We start from the raw sequence: 21,514 nt of genomic DNA, 5'->3' as shown, positions 1-21,514 counted from the left end.
TCAAGAGCTCCCTAATTCTATCAGCAGTCCAGTGTCGGGATGGCACGCTGGGCGGACCATGCAACGAGACCACAACGAACGGTCGAAGCTCATTTACTTCCAACAGCATCCATATTCCTGTCACTCAGCCAAAGACCTGCCTCTTGACTTGAGCTAAGAAACATCCCCCAAACATTCATGTGGAATGATTGATGCATTAATTCCTGGACTTTGTTTATGGGTTGTGACAGGCAGGGGAGGACTGGGGCAAAATTTCAGGCCATGAAATCGTAAACCCATCCAGATCAACCCATACACCCACAACTAATTCTGAAACATGGACAACCTATTATGTGTATGGGCATCACATAATAAAAGGTTTACATTTTTAGCCTGTGGTTATGCAAAATAATTAATAGCTCCTTTGCTTCCATTTTCCTTTTGGGCTTTTATATTTCTAAATTTTAAAATGCCTAGATGTCAGAATTAGTAAAATAATAAATAATAATAAAAATTACAATGTCTCTATAGAAAAATATTAATACTGAACATAAGTAACATGCTTACCATGATTTAACAACCATTGTCTTTGGACTAGTAAAACTATGATTAATTTTCAGGAGTGTGGTGTTGTTTGCTGCCCTAGTACCCTCTAAATCCATTATAAAACAATATGATTCTTTGTCTGCTAAATTACTACTGTAAATTTTTAATAGATAATAATCATCTTTAGTAGGCCTATACAGTATTTTTGAGTGATGAGTAATAGGCTAAGCGGAAATGTGCTATTTGGTCAAAAAACCAAGTAGAAACATGAACTCCAGCGAAACATGACAGTAACTATGTCTACAAATATAAAAGTGAATATACATTTTCAACCAATAATAGAGTGTAAGTTTAAGGCCTTGTCTGAGAAAATCAGTGGGAGGACCAACACGTTCTTACTCCCAAGCAGTCATATATTGCCACTTGCAATGATTACAATAAAAAAATGTCATTACCCAATATATAATTTAATCATGACAATAAAATTCTCAAAATCTTGTGTCAAAAATTTTGATCAACAGTTTTTGTTTGTTTGTTTAATTTGATTGACACTTGCTTGTAGCCGATCTTCCAGTGTGGATACATAATCTTTTCCTTTAGTTTTTTAAATATTATTATTAATATTATTTTATATATCTCCACTAGGTGGTGTTCTGGTTTGCCCCTTTCTTCAAAGTGAGAGCCTTGTACAGGTGTGGATTGTTACCTTTTATGGGCATTTGGGGTTTAAAAGACAGAGATTCAGGAGGGTGCTGGGCTGTGGCTGTTCGTGTCCTTCTCCAGTTCTGGATTGTTTTCTTTTCTTCATTTATACTTATTTCATTTATATTACTTTGATATCTTGATTCAATGTTTATTTGTTGCATTTAGTTTTGAGTGTGGTCTCCTCTTTTGTTAATGTTACTTCACCCGGTGGTTGTAATAAGAGAAACTAGTGGCGGAGATGTTCTGCAGAGTCGGAGCTCCGAATGAGATCCACAGTGATCAGGGACATAACTTCTAGGCGGAAGTGTCCCAAGAAGTATGCCAGCTGCTGGGGATTTGCAAGACATTCACAGAGTGATGGATTGGTGGAACAATTTAACCAAACCCTGACCACCCAGCAACCTATTGTAACCAGCGACCACCAGTGTGGATCAGCACATAGCCTCTGGGTGTACAGAACGGCAGTTCAGGAGTCTACGGGGTGCACCCCGGCTGCTCTCATGTTTAGCCAAGAAATATAAACACTGGTAGAATTGGTTTTTGGTCCCCTGCCCGAACCTGAGATTCATGGAGGGTATTTGCAAAAGCTATGGGACAGACTACATATAGACAACAGGGGTTAGACAACATGTGTCTGGACCTCAATGTTGAAATCATACTCTAGATCTAATACTGCCACATGGAATTGATGTTAATATTGTTGAAATTCTGCAGCAAAGTGATGACATTTGAGATCACTATCTAGTCTTGTGTGAACTCTGTATAGCTAAACCTGTAAACTTGTACCTTTATTACAAGTATGGTAGAACCATACTTGTAATAATCACTTTCACCACAAAAGAATGCTTTCTAAGTATTCTTCCTGACTTATTTCAATTCCTTAGAACATCCAATACAACACAAAAACTTGATGATATAACAGAAACTATGCACTCTTTTTTTCTAGCACTTTAGATATAGTTGGTTCTTTACGCTTAAGAAAGATGAAAGAAAACAATCTAACTCCATGGTATAAAGAAAACACTCTCACCCTAAAGAGAGCAGCCCGGAAAATGGAGCGCAGGTGGAGAAAAAATAAATTGGAGGTATTTTGTATTACCTGGAGGGAGAGTATCCTGTCATACAAAAAAACATTAAAAACTGCTAGATCTGATTATTTTTCATCTCTTTTAGATGAAAACAAACACAACCCCCCGGTTGTCAATACAGTGAATAAATTAATGGAAAATAAAACAGGTGCTAACATTCCCAAGAGTACAGCAGTAATGACTTCATGAAAAGGTTGATACTATCAGAGATTGTAACTATCCAGCTGTCAGCTACAGTTTTACATCAGTTAGTGAGCTATAGATCTCCTGAGGAAAAATTACACTCATTCTCTATTATAGGAGAAGAAGACTTGTACAAACTTGTTAAATCATCTAAACCAGCAACATGTATGTTAGACCTCATTCCATCTAAACTATTAAAAAAATCTGCTTCCAGAATTCATAGATCCTATTTTGACCATTATTAATTCATCATTGTCAGGATTTAGACCATACAATAGTACTGAGACTGCTCTCATTAGAGTTACTAATGACCTGCTTCTATTATCTGATCGTGGTTTTATCTCGTTATTAGTGCTATTAGATCTTAGCGCAGCATTCCATACTATCGATCACAACATTCTCTTGGATAGACTAGAAAACTATGTTGGCATTAGTGGAAGCGCCTTAGCATGGTTCAAATCATATCTATCTGACCACTATCAGTTTGTAGCAGTAAATGAGGAGGTATCGTATTGCTCACAAGTGAAATATGGAGTTCATTAAGGCTCAGTGCTAGGACCGTTACTTTTCAACTTATACATGTTACTTCTGGGAGATATTATCAGGAGATATAGTGTTAGCTTTCACTGCTATGCTGATGACACTGAGAATGCACTGTCGATATAATAAACTGGATGATGAGTAACTTCTTAATGCTGAATTCTGAAAAAACAGAAGTGCTAATAATTGGACCTGAAAACCTCACATGTAATAATCTAGAACACAGTCTAACACTTTATGGCTGCTCTGTTAATTCTTCATTATCAGTTAAGAACCTAGTTGTGCTGCTTGACAACAATCTTTCCTTCAAAAACTATGTTTCCAGCATCTGTAAAACTGCATTTTTCCATCTTAAAAATATATGGGGCCATAAATTCACCCTTGTCATTGACCAGGCCCCCCCCTGCAGTAGATGGACATGGCTAAGGAAACCAACGACAGGGTGACTCTGTGGTTCCCTGTGCCTCAGGACTTCCACTTCATTGTGCGACACCGAGCTGGATCATCAACGTCGCCTCTGGTCTGGTTCCGAATCCTGTGCAACTAAGGTTTAACAGAACAGTTAAAATCTGTTGTTTTATTTAATTATATTTAATTATATGGTTGTGTTAACAAATGTAGTTTTTATATCAGTTTTGCACTTTGTCAACAGTATCAGGTAGGTTTAGGTTGAATTTGGCGAAGGGCAGCGGTAGCATCTGCCTAGAATCACAGTTGATTGCTTATGCTTGGTGTCACAGAGACCCTTTTAGCCTTTTTTACATTTGCATAGGAATTGTGGACACATTTATAAGTGCTAAATTGCCATAGGTTCTCTCCCACTAGCGGAAGAGATGGTTGACTGACCAGTGCACGACCTCCATTGTTACAAATGCACATAACAGACAAAGATATTTTCTTTATTTAGACTATATGGTGGGGCTTTTAACTTGCGGTTTCACAGAGACACACTTCACCCTAGAAACCCCACACAACCTCCCCGGGAGTCTGATCTTCTGCTAGTTTTCTTTTGCTTCGAGCAGTCAACCCATGGATGAAATTACAAAGTCTTTATTCCTAATAGAATTCATTGGGATCTATGCATTGGACATGCACCAGGACGCAGCACCAACAGAACTGATTCCAATGACCGCTTCTTAACCACTTAGATGCGCTTCTAGACTTTTTTATACACACACATATATATATATATATATATATATATATATATATATATATATATATATATATATATATATATATATATACACACATGTATATATATATATATGTGTATATACACATATATATATATATATATATATATACACACATATACATATGTGTGTGTGTGTGTATATATACATATATAGATATATATATTCATAACAAAATTACTTGTTATTTTGCTATGAAAAGAGTGGCAAGCTCAGTCTGGTTGTTTTTAATTTAGTATATTTAAACATACATAATAATACTTCAATGAAAATTTATTTAACAGTAATATATATGTCCATGACAGGGTGGCCATATGGTGTATGCTTCAAATAATGGCCTATAACCATCTAAACCTTTTTGGAAGCTCAACTAATATGTTTCTACTATTTTTACTATTGATGACATGAATAGGAACATGAATGGAAATTGTATTGTGACCTTATTGACCATTATTGACCCTTGAAAGTTCTTGGAGGAGTTATGCTTAGATTTTGTTAGGTCACAGGTGAAAATGGTCAGGATTTATGAATTTAGAGAATAAAAAAAATTATGTTAACTTTTCTAAGATAAGGTCTTAAATCATGTTATCTTTACTAAAGTCTTTTTTTCACTCTTGTCATCTCAGCTGCTGTACTGAATTTATTACAACACTGTTTCTTCATATAGTCAGTGAGCAATGATTATTTAGACAGAATAAAACGGCACTTTCCTCCCCAATCACAAATCTCACTGTTGTCCCATGGGCTTACTACACACACCTACTTTGCTCATTCTCTACATATCTACTTCCTTCTCTCTCAGTTAGTCACAGTTAGATCTCTCTCTTCCTTCTATTTTCTCCACCCCTTCCTGCTTGCTGTCGTAGATGTGACGTTGGTCAGCTTGTCGTGGGAAGCGAACAGGAATTCTTGGAGGAGCTTGTAAAGAATCTTTGCCTGGTCATCTCTGGGTCTTAAAAAGGTCCAGCTGCCTTTCTGCTGAGACTCTCTCATGTGGGGCCAAACAAGAGAAATATATGGATTCTGTTGTTTGTTCACAGAAGTCTCTTAGAGACACATTTCCTGAAACACTCTGAATGGAATATTCTCAAGAGGTGTGTGAATCACATAGGAAAATGCTCCACACCCATCATAAGCAGCTCTCTCCAAGACTGCCCATGTACAATCACAAGATCAAATTAAAACCATGGCTTTTTTTTTCATTGCTATACAGATATTTGTAGTCTGTACTGGTGTTGTTCAGTCAGTTGACTGTTAATGCAGTCAATTAAAACATTTTGGAAAGATATTTTCTCTCCTTAACATTTGGCTGTCTAAAACTCTTGACCTTGACATATTTAGCAATTTATTTAGCATTTAGCAATTTGTGATAAACGTCCTAATTTTCTTTCTTTTTCCTAGAACACCATGATGTTATTGCCCTGCAATGTACAGAACACTGCTGGTAGTAACAGTTTGCCACTGGATGGCTTAGGTTATTCCCAGCCTGTGAACCCAAGCCAAAGCTTTTATCAGTGGGCTCCAGCAGTACTGTGAAGCCCCCTCCCTGGAGGGAGTGTTGGAGGAAGTTGTTGGATGAAAAAATGGGCCATTAGAAGTCCTTCACAGGCCCCATGGGTTCATTAAACTGCCTTAATCTTGTATATCAAGGCACTGACCATCTCAGAACTCAGTTTGGTTACAGAGAGACTGCTGTATCCTTTCCCTAAATGTCAGATTACAACAGCTCCATTACCTCTGCATTTCCTTTCTGTTAAATATGCCAGGATTGTAGGAGTAAAGTAAGTCCTTTGCGGTGTCAAGTGATTACAAAAAGGCATAAAAAAACTGCAATAAATAAGTAAATAAAAACCAGATATATATGTAGTCTCTTTTAGGAAAAAAAATACCATCTGGTTTATATATAGATATATCTATATATATATATATACACATCTATATACATATATATATATATATACATATCTATCTATCTATCTATCTATCTATCTATCTATCTATCTATCTATATATATATATATATATATATATATATATATATATATATATATATATATATATTCTTCTTTAGAAATAGACTGTGTAAATATATAAAGAGGCACTTGGGAGACTCCAAAAAGGACACCAAAGAACCAAATGATATAAGAAAATGTTATATATATATATATATATATATATATATATAAGAAAAATGTATGCATTTGTGCACACTGACTAAACACAGCAACATACACATGTGGATGTCCTGAAATGTGTCCATGCATGAATATAACATATGATCTGTGCGTCAGGAGCATCCAAAGATGGTGTATCAAACTGACACGTACTTTTCAACATCTGTACATCACCGCAAAATCTCTATTTTGATTGCAATCCTCACCCATCAACACTTAAACATTGAAGCAAGCTAATTTTCTTTATCCAGGCAAGAAAACATATTTTGCATGTGGTGGGATGTTTTGTGACCTGGACTATGTGTCTGGGGGGGGAAGTATGGGTGAAGGGGCATATAAGCAGTTAGTCTTTCTCACAGATCCAAGGGTCTATTGCCTTATTGCATGGCATGTGTGTTAAGCGAGAGTTCCTGAATTTTTGGATTCACAGGGAATAAATTTCATTAGGAAATAAATTATCTCCTTTCAGGTGCCACGCCTGAACCTCGCCATGTCATGGCTATCACCCAAATTTCTCCAAAGGAATTTTTCCCCTATACTGACGGCTCCTCTATGGCTCTCTGCTCAGCCAACTCTACCACAGCTACCTGCTTTTCCTGCTCCACCATGGTACCATCCTCCTCGGGGTCAGTTCCATGGCCCAGGACCTTGACTGTCCACTGTCTGCCACTGGTCCATTGTTCGTCAATCCCATCATCCTTCTCCCAGTTCCACAATCCTTAAACTTATTCGTTGCTGACTCTCTGCCTGCCTATCACTCTGTGTATTGCCTTGCCCTTATTAAACTTCCGCGCATGGATTCAAACTCAGCCTACGTGCCTTCATTACACTGAGGCAATTGTTGAACCTTTTTGGTATACCTGACAAAAAAACAGAGAGATGTCAGGTGTGTCCTCTTCTCTTCAGCAATCAGCAATTTTCCTGGTTGCAATGGTAACTCATGGTTTTAGTGTTTTTACAGAGTTAAAAGCTTTGTTTTATACATTTGATCAACCTATTTATTTTTATAAATTGTAAGATTCAAAACTCTTCTGTCAGACATTTGAAGTAAAAGTACCTCAAACAAATGCACTGTCCTGATGCAATATCTGCCGAAGATGAGATGGTGTAGCCAAGTAATTTTTCACTTCCGGTGTAACTCATTACTAAATACAAGCTTCATAACTTCATAAAATCCCTGGTTGTCAATACTTTAAAAATGTTCAGTCTTGTGTCTGAAGTTAAATTACACTTTTATATGTATTATTTTGTGATCAGACAGCATATGAAAAACATGTAAATGATGGTAATAGAATTATGAATTACGTCATGGTTACGTTGCTAAGTCAATAATATAAATAACTAATATACTATCAATAGAGTAACTTATCTGAGACATTCTTGTTTCTCTTGTTAAGTTAGGAGGATGTACCCATAACACTGTGTGTTGGTAATCAATCAATCATTTTTACCTATATAGCGCTTTTAAAAATAATGGATTGTGTCAAAGCACTAAACAGTATCAAATAGGAGAATAGAGTGATAGTAATGTATAATGACAAGATTAAACATTTTTTATTAGATGCAGAGACTGTAATTAAATCAATGATAATTGCTAGAAATTAAATGTCCCAACTAAGTGAGCCAGAGGCAACAGCGGCAAGGAACTAAAACCCCATCCATGACAGAATGGAGAAAAAAGAAACTAGGCCCAGTTCTCCTCTGGCCAGATAGACAGCACATCATTTTCAGTTAAATTTTAAGTGCAACTATGTCAGATTGTGTAAAAAGACTTATAGTGTGTCATAGGATTGTAATGTAATTACGAGCATGCAATGTCATAGTTATTTTGCCTGTCATGAAATGACATATATATTACGAATAGGGTACATATCTGAGATTTTCTTTGTTATCTTGTTGCATTAGGAGGATATACTACCGTAGCATCACTTCTGATAGATTGCATTAGTCAAACCTGTGTCAGCTGACTCTCAGCTGACTCCCATCTACCTATAGGAATACAACACCTAGGTCCATGTATTTCGAGTAGTTACAAGACCTGGGCTATTGTAACCAATTTAAAACACTATTTACTAACAATGAACAGCACCCGCATGGCTGGGTTAGTATTGTAAGGAGGTGAACCAAAACCTGTAAATGCAATGAGACTAATCTGAGAAGGGATATTCAAAGGAACAAAAGGACTACAAAAGGAGAGTAAACAACACCACCCCCACCTGTTGCCTTTATGACACCCTCATCACCTCTGCTCTTCCTGCTTCCCCTCCTTCTGCCCAAAAAGAGTTGGTTTAAAGTTCATTAGGAATAAGGCATGTCATGTGTCTTGTCAACCTATTGTTCTTCACTTTCATGTTTGGTCTCATTTGAAAGGTCTCAGTGTGATTGGTAAATTGGTCTCAATTTCACAGTAATCACTTATATTATGGAAAAGATTAGAACTTGGTAAAACTGTGTTCTGTTGGGAAGGAGGTGTGTCCTCCTTTTGGGTCTCTGAACGTGCTCCAGCCAGGTGTGACACTGGAGCATGGGAACATAAACACCAAAAGGTTTATACAACTACATTTGGTATCTCTTTGTCTGGTCTGAGTATATAAGGAAAGTGACAAAACACAACAAGGCGCGATTCTGTAGCCAGATCGGCCCGTAGTATGGTGTATGTCCTCATACACTACACTATGTACTTTTTAAAGACCAGGTATACTGACCTTTTAAGTTTGTTTTATTTTGTTTTGTGTTATTTTTTTACTGCTGATCAGTTGTGCAAATGTTTATGAATTATACCAATTTGGAAACTGTTCTTGCCTGGCAAAATAAATGTTAATCTTGGTTAACTTATAATACTGTCTGAAATAACTTTTCTAGTAGGTTAGTGACTTCTGAGGTTTTCCGCATTGTTGGCGTGCTAGGGTGAGTCAGATCAACGATCAATGGATGGAGCCGGGGGCATTTTTGAGATCTTGACTTCTGGCCACCAAACTGGCTTAGCATGCTATTACTTAGAGAACGCATAAAAAATTACTCTTTTTGAGTCTATTGAGGAGATGGCTGCATTAAGGTAAGCGATCTATGGGGTAGCCTCTGACTAAGACCTGACTAGCCCAGATATGTGGTGAGTCTGTTCTGGCCAAACAAGGTCTCTAAGGGACCCAGACTCCTAACAAACTATAAATCTAAACTAGGAAATATTATAGTTAATTAATGATCCAAATTTAAATCACAACTAGAGGATCAGCAGTTACATTTTAATAAATATAAATAAAATCACGAAAGATTAGAGTCAGATAAAATTATGTATAAGGTCAGTACTATAATTGGAAACCCAAAAGATTAATAAATATTAGTGATTTTTAACGAGATGCAAAGAAAAAGACCGAACACGCATTGACCTTCGACCAGGGCCTCTGGATTCCGCTTCTGCAGGAAAAGGGGACCCTTACAGTATTAATCCTTTTCATTGTTTAATGCAATATGTTTAGGATTTAAGTGTAATTCTCAACCATTGATAAGGGTATATTTTATGTTTATGTTGAAGAATATCAGTATATGGTTTGTTTTGGTAGGTTATTGCTGCTTTCCTTCTCTCATCCATGCTAAGCTGCATACTGTCAATCCAAACTGTATACTTCTAATTGTCAATCATCTTTGATGATAGTAGTCCTGAGAGAAATCAAGCATAGGTGGGAACAAGGGGAAGTGGATAGTAGAACTTAATCTGGTAATCCATGCAAGGCCACAAGCCTCTGACTTTCTTGGTCACAAAAATAAACATGACGTAAAGGTAAAAAGGTAAAGTGGATGTAGCCTTGCTAGAGGGTGTCCTTCACATAATCCTCCATGGCCTTACATTCCGAAAGCAAGAGTGAGTATATTTCCCCACAGGGCACTGTCTCATCCGGCATCAAGTTGATGGTGCAGTCCCATGGGTGATGTGGTGGTAACTGAGCCACTCTCTTGGTGCAGTACACGTCACTAAAGGGGGCATAACAAGAAAGTACTGTAATGGACTGTTTCTCCAGGAGACTTTCAGCAGAGGTAGAGTTGATTTGTAGAATTTGGACAATTGCCAAAAGAGAGTTTTAGGAAACATTCAGGCAAACAACGTTGGCCCCACTTTAGGACTTCCCTTGTCTTCTGAGAGAGGATGGGATTATGCTCTACCATCCATGGGTGCCCTAGAATGACATTCGTGGTGGAACCCTCTAGAACCATCAAATATTCCCTCTGCTTAGTGGTTTTGCAGTTTGGATTGGACTTGGTAGATGATATCGGTGACAGTGGTTTACAGATTGAACTAGCTGATGACCCGAGTCAAGGAGGCTTGAGCCCAGATTATTTCTGCCCATAGTAAAATTGCACCTGATAACAGTGAAATAATAGGCAATCTTAGACTGGTCAGAGGAATATAACATAGGCTGCATCTCAAAATAAATTTTATGTTATAATTCTAAAATTTTTTTCTTGCTGTAGGCTAACTTAGACTCTTTGTATGCCTCTATGAATTGCATATATGAAAAGTTTTTGCAGTGGGTTATCTGCCTGGTTCACTTATGTACTGTATAGATTTTCTCAGGAGGCAGGTTGTAAGGCTAACATCGCATATGACGTGTCTTCCTTCTTTGTATGTGTCTTTCAAGGCAGCTTTCCTGTTTAAATAAAAACTATATTTCTGCCTTGTTTCTGTTCTGGTATCAGACACCATTGATTTGTCTAGTCATATTGGGAACAAGCTAGTCTAAAACTCATGGTTGTATTGAGAACATGCTTGTTCTTAATTTGTGACTATGGTTGGGAACGTCTGGGGTGCACTCAACGAGATGGTGCACTCCACAGTGCTAATGAGAACGTCTTTTGTTCAACCGGTTGTTGAAGCATGTGTGTCAAACACGCCACAGTTTGGCTCTTATAACCTCGGCCAGGAGACGTCACAAAACATCAATGAGGTCTCAGACATGACCTCTGGATGTTGACTCAACAGTTGTCTGCCTGGGGGAATGGACTCTATCGTACAGAAAACTGCTAGATCTGATTATCTTTTGTCTCTTTTAAAAGAAAACAAAAATAACTCCTAGTATTTATTCAATACATTTACTAAATTAACAAAAATAAAGCATCAATAGGTGCTGATATTCTCCAAGATTACAGCGTAATAACTTTTTATGAACTACTGTAACTTTATGAACTACTATACTTCCAAGATCGCTACTATCAGACATAAAATTGTAACCATGCAGCTGTCAGCTACAGTATTGTCATATACCGTGACTCTGTGGGGAACCCTCCCTGAGTACTGACTGGTAATTCTGGAGTGTCTTATTCTACTGTTGATTTGCCATGTCGATCTTGGACTGTTTTTAATTTCTCTGATTGTTTGCTGCCTGCCTCGACTCAAACCTGGAACTGTTTATGATTCTGCCTCTGTCTCTGATATTACTGATGCTGTTGATGACTTTCTGCCTGTTAGAATATTCAATAAAGAGTTTGCAAATGGATCCGAATGTCTTTGACACTTCATCACAAGTATCACATCAGTGCACTATAGATCTTCTGAGGAAAAATTCCACTTATTCTATATTATAGGAGAGAAACATTTTACAAACTTGTTAAATCATCTAAACCAACAACATGTATGCTAGACCCTATTCCATCTAAACTATTGAAAGAGCTTCTTTTAGAAGTCATAGATCCTATTTTGACTATTATTAATTCATCATTGTCTTTAGGATATGTCTGAAATCTTCAAATTGGCTGTTGTTAAGTCTCTCATAAAAAAAAAAAAAAAAAAAAAAAAACATATCTTGACCCCAAAGACTTAATTATAAACCAATCTTGAATCTCCCTATTCTGTCAAAGATACTAGGTAAAATAGCATCTTCACAACAATATTCTTCTGTGAGGATTTCCAATCAGGATTTAGACTGTACAATAGTACTGAGACTGCTCTCATTAGAGTTTTAATTACCTGCTTCTATCATATGGTCATGGTTGTAACTTGTTATTAATGATTTTGAATTGACCACAATATTCTCTTGAATAGACTTTATTCTTAGGCATTGTTCAAATTGTATTTATCTGACCATCAGAGTACAGCTTATATAGCCAGTCTAATGATATACACCTGGGCAGTAATCAGTCCTAGGTATGTAGCATGATGGGAACTGTAGTTCTGGATGGTTAGTTCTCAGGAGAGGTTTCCCCTTTGGTGGCTGTCAGAGAGAGCCAGTCCCTGCAAGCGGCTCCTGAATTGAGGAACAACTCTACGCCCACAATTTCCCCATGGTCGGGAGATGGCTTTGGAAGTCAGTGGTCAGTGTGGGGTCCAGGATGTCCTGGGCATTGACCCAGGATCACTCCTCTGGCCTGTATCCTTCCCAGTCTATAAAATACTGTAAGATCCGTCCTCTGCATTGTGAATCTCCCTTACTCAGTAGGCTTCCTCACCATCGATGATCAAGGAGAGGGTTTCACTCTCTGCCATCTCGTTCTGGTCTCTCTCTCCTCTCGGGCCACCGGCAGGTTTGAGCAATGAGGAATATAAGAGAAATACAATAATTAGATGGTAATGCTAAACAATATCATACTGGGGTGATTTGTTTGATGACTTTGAAGGGACTCACATACGTAGGGCTTAGTGTCCTGCAGAAAAGTCAGAGGAAGCTAGATCCCGGGAAGATAGCCAGACCCATTGTCCAGGTGTGTTGGCTGGAGACTCTCTATGATGACGATCGACTTGTTCTCTCACAGTTCTGACAACACACACTGCAGGTGAACGTGAGCTGGGTCTCCATGTCTCCTCACTTCTTTGTAGCCAGGTGTTGACAGCCGGAAGATCAGAAGGTTCACCTGACCAGGAGAGCAATGGTGGTTGGTACGCTGCTGAAAATGGAGTCAGTCCAGTGGATTATTTACGAAGGGAGTTTAGAGGCATACTCTGCCCTACTGATTGGCATGACAATAGGAGCAGAGGAAGCGGGTAAGTTCCTAGTTGAGCCGCAGAGCTTGTCCATTGGATTGGGGATGATAACCTGAGGTTAGGGATACAATGTCCTCCAGCAGACTGTAGAAGTGGAAGACTTGATTCATTAATACTCTGTCGTCTCCCAGGTAAATGGGAGGTAAATAGGCAGGTGTCCATGCTAGGTTAAACGCTAACCCTAGCCGGCCTGCATTCCCCACCATCTTTCTGTCCAACGTCTGTTCACTTGATAATAAGATGGACTATATTCGACTTCACAGAACTACACGGCATGAGTATAGGGATTGCTGTGTCTTTGTCTTTTCGGAAACGTGGCTCAGCAATAGAGTTCCAGCCATTCAGCTAACAGGGCTAACCGTATTTCGTGCTGACAGAAATGCTGCACTGTGCGGTAAGACTCGTGGTGGTGGCGTGTGTGTGGCATGGAATGGTGTAAGGACTCTGTGCTTATATCTATCTATTGTTAATCACTAGTGGAGATCGTTATTGTTAAAATGCAGACCCTTTTATTTATCTCGGAAATTCACTACCGCTACACTATTGTAGTTTACATTCTGTAGTAGTTTACATTCCATATTGTAGTTTACATGGTTTCCTGTCTCAATGACTATCGTATCAGCCGCACTCACACCAGTTGTGATGAAATGCTTTGAGAGGCTTGTCATGAGGCACATCAAGCCACAGCTAACACCTTCCTTTGACCCACTACAGTTAGCGTGACGTCCAAACTGCTCTGCGGACAATGCTATCACCACAACCTCCATCTCGCCCTCTCACATCTGGACTCAAAAGAAAAACTATGTCCGAATGCTGTTCATTGACTTCAGCTCAGCATTCAACACCATCATCCTCAGCAACGTATAGAGAAGCTGAGCCTGCTGGGCCTGAACACCTCTCTCTGTAACTGGATCTTGGACTATCTGACAGGCAGACCTCAGTCAGTCCATATCGGGAACAGCATCTCCAGCACGCAAGACCCTCCAGAGGATAGTGCGGACAGCTGAAAAGATCATTGGGGTCTCTCTGCCCTCTATCACAGACATTTACACCACACACTGCATCTGCAAAGCCCACAATATAGACTCCACACTTCCTTCACACACATTATTCACCCTCCTGCCATCTGGAAAGAGATACCGGAGCATTCAGGCCCTCACAACTAGACTGCTGAACAATTTCTTCCCACAAGCCATCAGACTCCTCAATAATCACACCTGGATGGTCTTCCTGTTCCATAGGCATTCTTGCACTTCATATTTATTGTTGTTTGTATTTTGTATTCTGCACTGATTTTGTCTTTGCACTGTTTGCACTAGTTTGCAGACTGGGTTTTGCACTCTACTTCCTTGCTGTTTGCACTAGTCTGCACACTTTGCACTTTATGTGAATAAAGAATGACAGGGCTTTTAAAGACAAGGAAATTGACACTAATTAAATAGACACACCTGAACATAATGAGACAATTAACAAAGTGTGTTTTTATGGCAAAGTTATGAGGACGTTGTGGCAAAGTTCCATTTTTTAGAATCTTGGCTAAGGTCCCAAAAACGTTGTGGGCATGTCCTCAAAAGAAGTCGCTAGTTAGTCCCATGGAGAACTCATGGTCTCATATATTATTTTTATATATTAGGCTAATATATTATATATATATATATATATATATATATATATATATATATATATATATATATATATATATATTGTGACGAGTCGGCTGCCCTCTCCCTTTATTGTCATCATCACCCGTCCTTTATTCACCAGGCTCCTGAAACGAGCATATTTCTCACTACAGGCCGTGTTCACACCCAGTTCGGCTCTTCTTCCATGCATAAATTACTGTGCATTAACACAGAGTTTTCCATCCTATCTGGAGATAGCAACCCTGCAACATCCTATACCAGAGATCCTCAAATTTGGACCTTGAGATACATTTTCCTGCAAAGTGAAGCTTTAACCCTAATCAAACACACATGCTAGTAAGTGTCTTCAGGATCATTAGAAAATCACAGGTAGGTGAGTTTTATCAGGGTTGGCTCCAGGGTAAGATTTGAGGAACCCTGTCCTATACTTTATACAACGTTTCCTACATCCCATGTCACAACAAAATAACAAACAAGCTCAAATCGTACCATGTTGTGGCAAATGTCAAAAGCTTTCAATCGACACCAAACATGACATATCTAGTGCTCATTTCAACTGCGATCAATCACATGATTATGCATAGATTAAAGTGGCAGTTTTCATGGACACATCAAACATACAGGAGGATTGTGGATTATTTGCAACTCTGCACCTCTTTGCTTCTAATAGTAACGGAATTCCTTTAGAAGTCCTTAGCAACTTTACAAGTCTCCTTGTTATAACCTTGGCATCTCTGATTATTGCTGATCCAAGATCATTTGACTGAGTTGTGTTATTGCACTTTCCAGCCCTGTGTTTATCCAAATGAGGGAAGTCTATGTAAATCATGTTGTGTTTGGGTGCGAGCAGGGGTGCGCATCAGAAGACCATCAGGCATTTCTTCCGACGTAGCTGTTGAGTTTTCCTCTCCTAATTGGATCATCATCACAGCCATAGAGATGCTTACCAGACAGCAAGGTGCCCTGATGGGTGCTTGACCAGTTTTTTTGGGGTCTTGGGAACACTTCTAGGAGGAGACACGAGGGATGGAGACTCTGAGAAGTGGTCCTTTTTGTAGCTTGTGTGTTTGTTCACCGAGGTCCTACAATGCAGAAGCGGTTCCTCTCTGCACCGCCACTGCAAAGAACATCGCTAAGAAGCTGCTTGACTTGCTGCTGACTCCAGAGCTGCAACACATGGAACGCATGCTTGCCCTGCACCAGTGGCTTTGGGCAGCAGCAAGAGAGTTGTGAACCCTCACTATCACGCCACAAGCACCGTGGTCCAGAGGACAAGAAAACTGCTCAGACACCCCGCCACTGAGGGTATTGAGAATGTGGGAGGCAGACAAGTAGCTTCCACCGAAAAGGGCCATCCGCAAAGTCATCAGCTCCTATATGCCCTTCTGGGAATAGAAAAGAACCAGAGCAGGGTGTGGTCATGGGCTATGCCCATACCAAGGAATTAAACATCTCACTGTGAGGCTCAGGACTGGGGGTATGCACAGCTTTAGCCCGACACTCGTGATCGGCCCAGGAAAGCACTGCCATCAACTTTGAGTCTGAATTGACAGTAGCCATAACCTCCAGCAGGGGTGGCCCCATCAAAACTTCATTTTTAGACGATCTCCCATGCTCCAATGATGCAATCAAATCTGCAATTTTTTCTCTTGTATCCACAAAAGTGCCTAGTGAAAGTAATCATGCAAACACTCCAATCCAAAGAAAAAATCTGACAAGTGTTTGCACCTGTCACCTATTATACCGCTCTATCGGGAGTGGTTCAAGCGTTAAACACTTGCCAAATTTCATTGCTGTTTTCTCTTAATCAGAGCGAATCAGGGCTCTGAGCAAGACCCCAGTTTGCCATCACAACATAACTCTGTAGCCTCATTTAAAGTAATGTATTCATTTAGTTTTGTCTGTCAAAAGAAACAACTCGAGGTTCTGATCATGGATCAGATTATATAACAGCTTTTACAGAAAGGGATCTCATATCTGGTCAGCCAAGTTTTATTTGCTTCTTTGTATAATAAACTACTTTTATTTGCTTTTATTTGGTGCTTTTATTTATATATGCTACATATGCTTTATTTATATATGCTTTTATTTATATATTTATATTATTTATATATTATATATGCTTTTATTTGTTGAACATGAGTTAAATTGTTGCTTTTAATTTACATTTAGCATTATTAAATTATTATTTAATATTTAAAAATATTAAATAAACATTGCACTCTAGTGGCTGTTGTCTCTATTTTCACAATAGACTCACTGAATTACTAAAGCACTTTCATCAGGTTTCTCAGGTTAGAAGTCACAATCTTCTCTTATTGTGATGTGCAAATTTCAAGTGGTTGAAGAAACTAGAGGAATCTGCCTGTAATATGTTGTACACAGACAGGAAATCTCAAGCATAATACTAGCATAAGGTCATTTATTTATATTTTTATATATCATATTATTATGATCAAATGTCTTTTAATGATTAATGAGCAATGTCTTTTAACGATCTTTTTGTTAGCAATACTGATATATTCGGTTATTATGTCATGTAATTATTATAACATAATTCAACAGACATATTTGACATATTTTAAAATTAGCATAATAATTGCATAAAACACATACTCACACACACACATTTTTTATCCATCATTTAGTACAATGACTTCATTGTGTTTGAAGTATCCTTATGTCAATAATCAAATCATGTGGTGAGGAAGGCTCTGAAAATTCAGAATTAGTGGTCGATAACGAAACCATAAAAAGGGCTCAGAAATGTAAAAGTGTCTTGATTTTAACTATTTAGCGTTGTGTAATATAGGAATAATAAATACAATAACCCACAACTTGTGGGTGAGTAGTAGGAAGGAGGGTAAACTAGCTTGGTTTACTCTCTGATTGCTGGTCGAGGACTTACCATATTAAAACAGGCTTCTCCCTCAGGGAAGGGAATTGGTGCCTACTTAGCAATGAGAAAAAGGTGAAGACCCTTTAAACCCTCCACCGGTGTGGCCCTATTCTTTCGCCTCCATAAGAAGTTGATTCTTTCAGTGCCATATTAGTCATGGCAGTTTTACTTTATTAAGTTAATAATAAAATGTATTTATTAACTTAACTTAATTTGTTAATATTTTCAAGCAATTTCTAGCTCTCTTTGTGAAGAAGAGTAGGTTTTTTTAAAATAAATAAAACTACAATGTAATACAATGTAATTTCCATTTCATATATATACTTTGTATGTACTATGTTTCTTAAAACAATTTTTTTTGCAGCATGCATCAGACAGTAAACTGGACTGTGGCTTGTCTGTAAACATGACTTCTGAGGCTGTGGCTGTTGTCTAAAATAGTCTGTAGCCATTGTGACTCACACTGTGGTCTTTTTATATCTGGACCCTGTCCAAGATTATGTCAGAAATGAGTGACCTAAACGGGAGTAATTATTGTAATTATTGTATTGCTTATATCATCGACTTTATTGCACAGGCAATCCTTCATTAGCTCATCTTCCTCAAATACTGTGTACCATCCATGTTTTGTCCGAAAACATTGACATTCACTGCCACTTCTGTAGGTCCAGTGTAGCCTCTCTGGGTTATCATCATTACTGATTTCACTGTTTAGGCTTTCAGCACATACCAGCTTTGCATGTACATACATACAGACAATATTATAAATTAACCAGGATTAACATTTATTTTGCCAGGCAAGAACAGTTTCCAAATTGGTATAATTGATAAACATTTGCACAACTGATCTGGGGGTATTCCAGAAAGCAGGTTATGTGACATACCTGGGTATGTTTAAGGGTAAGTTCGTGGATAACCTCAACTTTCAGTTCCAAAAACCGAGGTAAATTTCTGGGTATGTAACCATAATAACTGACTCTCTGAAGATAACCTGCCTGGGAGCAGTATCAATGTGCAGGTAACAACTTAACTTTTTTCCCTTCTTAAAATCATTAAAGTCATTACTTTTCCACTACATAGGTAATATGTGAGGCAACTCCAAATATTTACTAATGTCGAGGCAAAATGACCAGGATCTGTGCATGATGCCAGAATTTTCCGTGAGTCATCATTATGCCAGGCATTTCAGCAGGGTATGTTTTACTTTATACATTTATTTTTTTTCCTTTTACTATATTTGTGTTGTACACTTCAATCATTACAGGACAGTACAATGGTTACTTGCTGGGGACAGAGGATACCTTTGTCTGCCCTATTTAATGACACCCTACCCTGAACCTGAGCCTGGACCACAGACGCTTTTAACCTGGCCTACAGCCGAACACGGGCCAAGCTGAGATGACTATAGGGATCCTTAAATCTCGGTTTCAGTGTCTGCGTGGGCTCGGGTTAGTCCAGAGAGGGATGCGACATTATAGTGGCTTGTGTTGTGCTTCACAATATTGCCACTATAAGAGGAGAGAGCCACCCTCCTTGTATTAGATGGAAGATGGCCCAGAGGAACATCTACACATTTTACAGGCTAACTTTTTTTTGCACTGGTCAGCCAGGCACTTCATTTCTTTATTTCCTGAAAAAAAAAGAAGTAAAATTCAATAAAATGATTTTTTTTTTTTTTTATGTTGCTTTATACATACACACAGATATATACATATATACATACACCCAACACTTTTATCATGCAACAGATTGTTCTGACAGAATATTCAGACAAGTTCTCTCCTTAGGCGATGGTCTAGTAATTCACCCCAAGTGCTGCTTTTTTAACGAGGAGCCTTTTCTTCCATTTGAAGCTGTATAAGGTCCATCTCCATGTCACTTTTCCTTATTTGTTTTTGAAGATGGACCTTATACAGCTCCTTTGCTGGCAACTAGGAAGGTGGAAAAAATTAATAAATGAGATTGTTTGGTCAGACAATATAATTAAAATATGGACACCTGGACACAAATTGTTACCCTGCTTAGATTGTGTGCTGAGGTTGAAGGACCCTCATCTGTGGGCAAACCCCTAGGTATGTACTGTGAAAAGACAATGACAGTTTGTTACTTTAATGCAAAAAGGGGCAATACATTATAATGGTATGCATCATACCTCAGTGGATCTACTTCAGCATTGTCCACTTCTGTCACAGCAGATGTGGTCTCTTCATCGTCATCTTCATCCTACAGGAAAAATATTCAATTATACATTATCTGGCAAAAAAAACAAAACCTAAAAGCAACTAAAGGTACCTGACAACAAATCACTTACAACTGTGACAGACTGTGTTCTTTCTGGAGAGTCCAATAATACAATCCGACCATCAGTGTCTATAAGAACACACAACCCATAAAATTCTCAATATTATCAAAGAAAATAATACATGAAAAGAGCAACATGTCAGTCTAAAATCACAGTAGCCTATACATCATATGCAGTTAAATAAAATAAGCCTACATAAAACATTTATCTTGTTCAAAAAGCCTTGAAGTGACAGAGATAGTCATTTATTAGGACAAAAATTAAAACAAATCATAGAGGTAAACTCACATTGCACCATTTTTTCACCATCACTTGTGGTGCATGGTGTGTGTGATGAACTGCCCCTGGAATGCCAGCAACCACTGGTGGCCCTTTATGAAGGGACAGAGCCAGCTCCTCAGATGGGGTGAGGGGAGGTGGTGGTGGGCCGCCAGTTAGACGGGCTTCAGTCTTCTTTCTATTAACTACATGACAGAATGAATATACTAAATCCTGTTATAATAATAGTTCAGTAATTATGTAATCAAATATTAGCTTTTTGCAGAATGTTTTTGTGTTTCATTTTGACTTTGCTTAAACTTCTTATGGCTCCAGAAGGATTACACCTTTATTAAATAAGAAACATACATTATTATTTTAAACTAAACAAATAAATGGCAGCAAAAGTAAATGCTTTCATAGTGATATAACATTCAAAAGGATGTATAAATCATACTTCATTATTTTGCATTATAATAAAACGGGAGCCAATACTAAATTTGTAATTTAATATACTCACGATTTACTCTGTCAGTTATTTTTTGCCAAGCCAACTCTCTTGCTTTAGCTGATGCAGCTGTATTGCTTCTTTTAATATTATTTGCTTAAACTCCTCATAAGCATGCATTAAAACCTCCAACTCGCCTCTCTGTGAAATACGCGCCTCTCTTTTTTCGCTTTGAGTTTCCATGGTGACTCGTGAAATCGGCGATCCATTGAAAATGTCTTTATATATGCACCGTGGCACACGCATTAACTCTGGGTAACCAGTTGAGGTTGATTAAACTAACTCTTCTCAGGTGTTTTGGAACCGACATACTCATGGTATGCCTGTTTGGGGTAAATCAACCCAGAGGTTATGATTTATCAAATGGTAAGTTAAGCTTTCTGGAATACCCCCAGCAGTACAAAAATAACGCAAAACAAAATAAAACAAACTTAAAAGGTCATTATACCTGGTTTTTAAAAACATAGTGTAGTGTATGAGGACATACACCATACTACGGGCCGATCTGGCTACAGAATCAATC

General features: G+C 38.2%; 1 long non-coding RNA gene across 1 annotated transcript; it reads right to left on the bottom strand.

Annotated features, from left to right (window-relative positions):
• Window positions 1-19,920: 19,920 nt before the first annotated feature.
• Window positions 19,921-20,570, bottom strand: LOC122362591. Its single transcript, XR_006253137.1, has 3 exons — window positions 20,514-20,570; window positions 20,235-20,293; window positions 19,921-20,146 (listed from the first exon to the last, which is right to left on the bottom strand). It is a non-coding gene; the product is annotated as an uncharacterized LOC122362591 (long non-coding RNA).
• Window positions 20,571-21,514: the final 944 nt, after the last annotated feature.

This window comes from Puntigrus tetrazona, chromosome 18 (genome assembly GCF_018831695.1).
Source record: "Puntigrus tetrazona isolate hp1 chromosome 18, ASM1883169v1, whole genome shotgun sequence".
Taxonomy (NCBI): domain Eukaryota; kingdom Metazoa; phylum Chordata; class Actinopteri; order Cypriniformes; family Cyprinidae; genus Puntigrus; species Puntigrus tetrazona.
Note: the sequence above shows the minus strand (reverse complement) of the source record. Positions and strands in the feature narration are given on the sequence as shown.